Source organism: Stigmatopora argus, chromosome 1 (assembly GCF_051989625.1).
Source record: "Stigmatopora argus isolate UIUO_Sarg chromosome 1, RoL_Sarg_1.0, whole genome shotgun sequence".
Classification (NCBI taxonomy): domain Eukaryota; kingdom Metazoa; phylum Chordata; class Actinopteri; order Syngnathiformes; family Syngnathidae; genus Stigmatopora; species Stigmatopora argus.
This window is the reverse complement of record NC_135387.1, coordinates 25,635,118-25,644,660: the sequence shown is the minus strand read 5'-3', so window position 1 is coordinate 25,644,660 and position 9,543 is coordinate 25,635,118.

Below are 9,543 nucleotides of genomic sequence, written 5' to 3'. Positions count from 1 at the left end.
ACCCTTGCACACTAATTCCTAAATAAACACACAAACTCCCACATGGTGAAATCTTGGCTAAACGTTAATAATAACAACAATAATATATATATATATATATATATATATATATATATATATATATATATATATATATATATATATATATATATATACGTATATATATAAATAATTATTTTGTGTCAAATTCATTTTCTAAAATAATAAATTAAAAAATATATATACATATATATATATATAATTTTTTATTATTATTATTTTATTACTTTAGAAAATGAATTTGACACAAAATAATAGTTTTTATCTAGTTGTAACTTAGTTATTAGTGCAATAACATTTGGGTGGGATTTCAGTAGGCCTTTACTGATAATACTGATAATATACATTTCTGATAATTCATTTTATATTGCAAATGTTACGCTATAAAAAAGCAAGAATTACTTGGCATTTTATTTATTAAATCCCACAAGTAATTACTCATTAAGGGTGAAATGTCAGTTGAGTCACAACGTCTTTGTTGGGAGACAACTTTTCTTTCACTTCACCGTCATGTGATGACACCCGCCCCTATCCTAGTGTTTACACGCATCATCAAGCAATGCGACACCACGACTGACGGACTGCGGGTGATCTGGGTAAACCCGAGTGTATCCCAGGTGACTGTGGGAAATGCCGACTACAGCCCAGTCACCAGTCAGTCTCCAGAAACTATTCACACTTAGATTTTTACATTAACTGGGTGGAACTGAAACTATTCAAAGAAATTCATTGGAAACTTCAATATCCTATTTTGAGACATGATTCTGATTATTTCGTATTCAAATGGCCCATCAGAGCAGCAATTAAGGAAGTGAATGTGAAATGTGTTTGCGCAAAAATAAATTCGGTTAAATTATATCACATTTCCTCAAAATACTGTATACTGCTAAACACATTTTTAGGCAGGTGTCAGTGTTAGGGTTAGTTGGGGTTTTATTTGGTTTGTTTGATTTTCACCTCTCGTGTCCTTCCAGGCTTCCATTTTGTAACAAGCTGCATGTACTTTGGTAATCAACCCTTGTCTGTGTGTTTAAACCCTGTGTTTGTTAGTATTTGTTGGTTTGTATGCCCTGTCTTCTTTAACCTGCCTTGTTTTAACTATGCCATGTTACCGCGCCATGTTCCATGTTCCTCATTTTCCCATGTCTTCGGTCAGGTTTGATTTTGTTATTTATTTCTAAGTGCTTGTTATTTGCTAAAGACTCCTGCCTTAAGTATTTTGTAGAGCACTTCACGCATTCACCCATTTCCTGCTTCCATGCATTTAGGACCAACCACGTTCCACGCTCGATGTCACACCCAGAAAGTAACAGAAAGTCCCTTACCTAATGCGTCGTGTGGGTTATAAATTGAATGAAATAGTGATAGATTATTCACTCACACACAAATTCCACACAGTCAGGAACCACCTGGGATCGAACCATCGACCCCAGAACTGTGAAGACAATGTACTAACCACTCGGTCACCGGTGGAGAAAAAAATGAATGAATATTTGTCACACACGTCAAAGGGTACTCGGACGTTTGGTCGCCGGACGTTTGGTCGCCGGACATTTGGTCGCCGGACATTTGGTCGCCGGACCTTTGGTCGCCCGGATGTTTGGTCGCCCGGACGTTTGGTCGCCCGGACGTTTGGTCGCCTGGACATTTGGTCGCCGGACCTTTGGTCGCCCGGATGTTTGGTCGCCCGGACGTTTGGTCGCCCGGACGTTTGGTCGCCCGGACGTTTGGTCGCCCGGACGTTTGGTCGCCCGGACGTTTGGTCGCCCGGACGTTTGGTCGCCCGGACGTTTGGTCGCCCGGACGTTTGGTCGCCCGGACGTTTGGTCGCCCGGACGTTTGGTCGCCCGGACGTTTGGTCGCCCGGACGTTTGGTCGCCCGGACGTTTGGTCGCCCGGACGTTTGGTCGCCCCGACGTTTGGTCGCCCCGACGTTTGGTCGCCCCGACGTTTGGTCGCCCGGACGTTTGGTCGCCCGGACGTTTGGTCGCCCGGACGTTTGGTCGCCGGACGTTTGGTCGCCGGACGTTTGACAACATGACAGAGAGTTTACTGTTGAAACCACCTCTCAAAATTATATTCATGAGAGAGAGTTTAATATCTAAATATCTACTGTTGAAACCAGCTCTCAAAATTATATTCACCCGGGCGACCAAACGTCCGGCGACCAAACGTCCGGGCGACCAAACGTCCGGGCGACCAAACGTCCGGGCAACCAAACGTCCGGCGACCAAACGTCCGGTCACGCCTGTCAAAGTATTAACATTTGTTTAGTTTTTTTATCGACCTTATAACGTGCCAGTCGAGATGGCCCATCTATGTATTTCAGAGCTTTCATATGAGAACTGCGCTAGTATCTCGTGAGCAAACTTTCTTACACCCCCGCAACTCTCTGTTCAAACGTTTGTTGAATGCCTGTCTTCCCACATAAGTGAAAATGAGGACATTTCAGAGAGATGAGGAGCTCTAACTTTGGGTTCACAGGAGGGACGTGAAGGAAAACAGGGCAACTGTTTTTTTGTTGGGTTTTTTGCCTCTCTATTTCCTCTCAAATCACTGCTGGCTGACTCTTCCTCAACAGTCTGCATGCAGTCTCATCCTTCACACCGGAGCCGTCTGATCACAGGAATATGCGTGCTGCTGTTGCCATGGCGATGCTCTATACTGCAATGGTTCAAGCCTCTCGGCGGTGCTATGTCAGTGGTGAGGGAGGTTTTTGCGGCGCCATTCCACCATGAGTGAGAAACCGTATTTAAAAAAAAAAAAAAAGGCCGAGATGAAGAGCGGCTGAGTGAAAGAAATCTCATCACCGACGCACTTTCTTCTGCCTCGGCGTCTCCCGTGGGGATGGAGACCATGACGGGGAGCGGGCGCGTTTTCAAGTAGTCTTCTCGCACAATGTGAATGCAGGACATAAATGTGAATGGAAGCCATCTGCAAAATAAAAGCTCCATTGTAAGCCCTCAGCAGAGTGAAGCACCTCCAGCAACACACTGACCTTTGGATGGTCTTCCAGACACATCAATTTAAGTGGTTTTTCATCTCCCCTTTCCAACATTGACACAAACTGTGAGGCTAATAGGCTGTCATCGTCCTAAGAAATGGCAACTGTGTGAAAATATGACTGCGCTAATGTAATTTAACATGTTTAACAAGAATTTAGCAGTTTAATCTTGTCGTCTTTCATCATGTCATAGTTATTCCAACATGGCGTCAGGGAATGCCAGCCCCCCCTTTTTTCCCCTCAGCAATTCTGGTTGTGACATCACAACCAGTGACCAATGGATATATTAAACTTCCTGATTTTCCCCCTTTTAAATCAATAATTGTAATGTTTTTATCCATTTTTTCTGTGTTTTTAGTTAAAACATCATTTTAAAGTCACTGGGATTAAAATGTCATAGCTCCTTTTAAGGTTTGTCTATTTGATCTTCTACATTTCTATTTCATTATGACATCCTCCACCTGTTTGCTAGTTTCGCATAAGAGGAAGTGACAATTTTGGACTTTACTGTCATCGAGAATACTACACAAACACAGATGACTCAAAGAGAAGTATTCGGAACCTCTGATTTTTTCCTAAAAACTTAAAAACAGGCCTCACCAAGATACATTTTTAGCAAAAGGGGAAACTGAAAGTCTAATGTCGAAACAGTTTTGGGGGAATTTTCATAGAACTTGAACACAGATTGCTCCAGTGCCCACATAATTTTTGTCTTGCACACATTTGGCGTGAGTGTAAATGTGTTTAAAGGTATACGTATGTACATTGCGATCAGGGCTTTTAATCTGCCGTGGTGGTGATGACCCAGTTTCGCCCCCTCCCACTCCCACACTCAACTTTCAGTCACTAAGGAGATGTTTCACTCTCATCCCTGAATAGGATAATCCATCCCCTGACACAGGGACATAATCGAAAGAAAGAGTTTTTTCATTCCAAATGCGTTATGTGATGGACACCTGTTGAATACAACAATGTAAATTTAACCAAAATCTTACATTCTGGCATCATTCGCTGTCATCGTCTCTTTGTCATCGTGATTTTGAATTCCACTCTAAAGGGCGGAGTAAATAGCCTTGACAACATCACTCCCGCCTCATTTACGATACCTGTCGGTGAGGCTGTTTTAAACTAGCCACGCCTCCCCACAGACAAACGCACACACAGAAACACGCTCACACCAATCTCTCAATCTCACAATTTATCTGACGAGCCATTAATCCCGCTGGCCCAGATTTAGTCTGCAGTCTGCTCCACATGTTGTTATGCCGTCATCCCACACACAATCCATCTATGGCAAACACACACACACACACACAAACACATATATGCACACAGATACAGTATACTGCATGTGGAACCTACTGTACTTCACTCACTAATGTACTCCCGTGTTTCTACCTAAAGCAGGATGGCTCTAAATTATTATCCTCATTTAGCCTTTGACAGCAGAAAAGAAAGATGAGCATACTTTCATATTTATTTACTTGCGTGGGCCCGAGGGTCCACAACTCTTCTTGAGTGACTGATGTGACGTCCGCCTCCGAGTTTAGTGCATTGCTGAGTCGCCATGGAAACAAGTTATCGCGACAACAACGCATCGGAGTAGCCGTTGGGCTGAGTTTATATTTGCTCACATGCAAGACGGGAAAAAGACAAGCGGCCTACGCAACGCAGCATGGGAGATGTACTTTAGGACTAAGCGTGAAGAGCACTTTATAAATGTCAAACCCAGGGATATATAGATTAGGTTGATTCAGAGTAGGTAGAGAATTACCATGCAGGTTTTGATCGATTACGAGTCCCGAGATAGTTGCTATTAAGAAACCCTCTAAAACAAGGGTGTCAAACTCGGGTTGGTTCGCGGGCCGCATTAACGTCAACGCCATTTCATGTGGGCCGGACCATTTTAGATGTAATATTTAGATTTTTTTTTAATAAATGGATTAAAAGAACTTGATTAAAAGCCCTGAATATTCAGTTTTTTATAGATCTAAAACAATGTTTATTTGAGCTTTTTTATATATTTTTAGATTTCACAAAATGATTTTTGAACTAAAAACACAGAAAAAAATCGATTAAAAAATTACAATTATTGATTTAAAAGGGGGAAAATCAGAAAATTTAATATACATCTATACTCTTCATTTTAATTTGATCCTAAAACAGAAAGTCGGCACTCAGGATTTACTTTCCCGGGCCACACAAAATGATGCGGTGGGCCAGATTTGGCCCCCGGGCCGCCACTTTGACACATGTGGTCTAGGCAAAAGAAAAGTGCCAGATGGAATAGCAATCCTTTTCCCAGATCATATTATTTGACATATTCATTTGCACTGTGCAGATATTTTAAACGCCAAATGCTTGTTCCACTATGTTTTAATTCAAATTCCTGCTTGATGGCAATCTGTTTAACCTCTCTAGTGCACTTCGAACAATCTCAAGAGAGAAGGCATGAGTAGTCACGTGTTGTAGTCAGTATAAAGGGCTAATTCACAAAAGGGGTCAACTGGGTTGGGGAGAAAGGCCATGGAGAGACTGGGACCAGTTCAAGAAAGGATTATAATTTAACAGCACAGTAGCAGAATTTTGTAACAAGATGCTGCAAAATGTTTTGAGATCCCTCCTGCAGGAAAATGATCATTGGCATAAATCACTTTGGCTACTACCTGTCAGTACTTCCAACTTCGCCGGCCTGAAGGCCTTAAACGGTCTGGCTGCAATATTGAAACCAGATGTTACCATAATAAAACAAAGACGGTGCTTGTGTGTTTCTACGTTTGGGTGAAATATGTCCCTCACGCGACTAAAACAATTGCAGTCCAGTTTAATCCACAGCCGAGCGAGCAGATCATTCATTGAAAATCCAATCGACATCTCGTCTCGCACGAGAACGAGGTGTTGCTCAGTGACTGCAGGTAAACACGCTATTTTCTAATTGTCCCCTGCACTTGGACGACTGCGTGGGCTAAATGGCCAATGAAACGGTATACACGGTCGATTGGTCGCCGGTCTTTTGGTCACCGATCTTTTGGTCGCCGGTCTTTTGGTCGCCGGTCTTTTGGTCGCCCGGAAGGTAAGTGATAATTACCATTTAAATCGTTGCTCAAATTCCCTAAATACAAACTGCGAATTACTATTTAGTCATACTTAATGCCCTAGTAATTATTAGGCTAAAGAAAAGCTCCAATTTTCCCGGACTTTAATTGTTTTTTGTGTCGGAGAACTTGTTAAAACCCTGACTGACGTAGCTTCTTAAAAGGGACAACGCATGTACATACAAACTCTTCTACACTCACACGTCGGCTCACTGAAACTGCCCATGGCCATTGTTGGCTTTTATTGATGCGTAGACCGTGTTGTTTTACCTTGTTTTGTCGCCGGTCTTTTGGTCGTCGGTCGATTGGTCACCGGTCTTTTGGTCGCCGGTCTTTTGGTCGCTGGTCTTTTGGTCGCCGGTCTTTTGGTCGCCGGTCTTTTGGTCGCCGGTCTTTTGGTCGCCCGTTGTCGCGGTCAGGGCGACCAAAAGACCACGACCAAAAGACCACGACCAAAAGACCGGCGACCAAAAGACCGGCGACCAAAAGACCGGCGACCAAAAGACCGGCGACCAAAAGACGGCGATCAAAAGACCGGCGACCAAAAGACGGCGACCAAAAGACAGCAACCAAAAGACCGGCGACCAATCGACCGCACACACAATGAAACAGTCCCAATGAATGGATGGAACGCTCAATGACATGGAAGTCAGCGAATGTCAGAAATGTCAATGAGTCTTTCAAAATAGCCTGAAACGGTCTCCCTTGCCTTAAATTCTTGACCCCAGTGAAATGTTGCAATCTAAGTTTAAAAAGAGGGCAACTGTGCGCACACTCCATGAGGGAAAAAAAGTGGAGCTATCACATTTTCCAACACGTTCTTGTTAAGAAAAAGCATGATGGTTTAGTCAAAGAGTGAAAGCGAGCACTCTGAGTGGCGTTTCCTTTCCTTTAATCCTTTAAACTGATTAAGAGAGATGCACAATGGTCAGGCAAGGCGCATTACATCGGGTGTGCGCACAAGCGCAAAGCTGCAAACACAACAAAGTGAGTGAAATACCACACACACACACACACACACACACACACACACACACGTGCACAATAAAGTGAGTGGGAGTCGGGTAATGACCTGATTTACTTCAACCCATTTCTTTATATTTAAGAAAAAATAAATTCAATTACTTACCCATCTTTGTTGCATGCACGCCCAAAGACCGGTCCTGGGTAAGAAATGTGGCTGGGAAAAAAAGAACCTAAAGATGAAGGACTAAAGTTGTGTGCTGGGGTGTGGGTTTGTGTGGGGGTTGATATACAGTCGATTGGAGGTCCAGTTTTGGGACGAGGGGGTAGGGGCTGGGGTGTGTGACGTCAGAGCTGGTTTAATCACCTAGCAATACAGGCACATTCTATTGTTGGTCATATTTTAGATAATGTTGATATAAGGTTTAGCCAATTTGTTGCAAAATCACATTTTAAGGGTGTTGGCCCTCAAGAGGGCCCACATGAAATTAGGCAGAATAATTCAAGGCCGAGTTAAAAGGAATTATTACTATGAAGTCTTCAAAAGAAAACATTACATTTCCAAAAGTAAAGCAAATCAAAAGTTAGTAGGAAATGAGTAGTTACACTATTGCTCTTCTGTCTTGTGCTTTGTATTATTAAAAAATGTTTTACCCTTATTCTTTGTTGGGATCCAGTTGAAACTGAATAAAATATGTTAAAGTCCCTGTGTAGTGAAACTGAAAAAAGATCTTAGCATTGCTAGTGAGCTTACGGAATGCCATATGTGGGTCTACATAACACAGACAATGTTGCCAAAACAACATAAAACCGCAGGGAATTTTTTTTGTTAACATACAATGCTGTGTCTAATCATATACATACAAATCCTTTCGTATGAAACATTCCTAGGTTACATTACATTAACTTCCATAATTTACATCTTCCTTTTGCGCACTACCCTCGCCTTCTTCACGCACAGCAAATCATATGGAGCGCACACAAAAAATCAATTTTTTCCCATGATGGCGCCGTTCACGTGGCAGCCGCTGTCCACTCTTATGTTTTTTGTGTTTTACAGCCCTTCTATCTTTTTTAAATTACATTTTAATATTTCTTAATACATTCCTTTTTACTTTACTGTGCAAATAGAAGAACAAGCGGTGAAATGCGGTGAGAACTGTCTAAATCTGCTGTGTGTGGTTGTGTGCGTGTGTACTCTGTTACAATACGCAGCAGAAGGAGCAACACCTCAATCTCGCTGGAAATTCGGAGCTGGACAAAAGTGCCCGGAGAAGAAGCAACGCTTCTGACCAACCATTCCATCATGGGATAAGATGGAAGAGCTGTTGGCGCTTACCAGGCCGGAAGCGGAGTCCTGCTCTGCTGCTGTTGTCTTCAGCTCCAGACTACTGAGGAACTGTGCGGATAAGCTTGGAAGAGTGACTCTGCATATTCTCTACCTCGGTCACAGTCTGCAGAAGTTCCCCATCTTGTGGAAGACTTCCTGTGTGTGGTTCCAGTTTTTGTCCAACTTTACGTCTTTTTGAGTCTGTATCCGTTTTTGCTACCGCAACCAAGATGGCGCCGTTCAAGTGGCAGCCGGCGGCGGTAGCTCCATCCACTCTTGCTTGTTTTGTGTTTTTGCTGCTTTTCTGTCTTAATGATCTGATTTGGTGATTCTTAATGATCCCATTTACTTTGATTTGCTTTGTGCTTTTGCTTTGTTGTTCTGTCTAATCACCCTCTGCTACTGTCACAATGAAATTTCCCGAATACAGGATGAATAAAGTTATCCAATCCAAAAGTCATTTGAACAAGAATGAGAAGTGAGGACAGATGTCTAAAATAAGGTAACATTTAAGTCAGATTTGTGCATATTCTAATGGCATTTATTAAGATGTTTTATTCATAGATATTTTTTCATTCGTTTTCTGAACCGCTTTATCCACTTTATAACTCACGGGGGTGCTGGAGCCTATCCCTGCTGACTTAGGCACAGGGGCGGGGGACACCTTGTATCGGTGGCCAGCCGATCGCAGGGCACAAGGAGACTGACAGCCATGCACACTCAGACCCATACCTAGGGGCAATTTTAGAGTGTCCAATCAGCCTACAATGCATATTTTTGGGATGTGGGAGGAAAACGGAGTACTCAGAGAAAACCCATGCAGGCCCAGGGAGAATATGCAAAGTCAACACTGGTGGACCGACCTGGATTTGAACCCAGGACCCCAGAGCTGTGAGGCCGACGTGCGAACCACTCATCCGCCGGGCCGCCCATTCATAGATATTAATCATTACATTTTATTATTACTAAATCATTTATGTGTAGTAGACATGCACCTGCTTATGGCAGGTGTGATACTGGCGATCATAGCGATGCCCATAGCGAGCAATGATGATGTTGCTCACAGTGGTACTCGGTGTGCTCAGAGGTTGTCTTTCTGCCCAGACAAACAA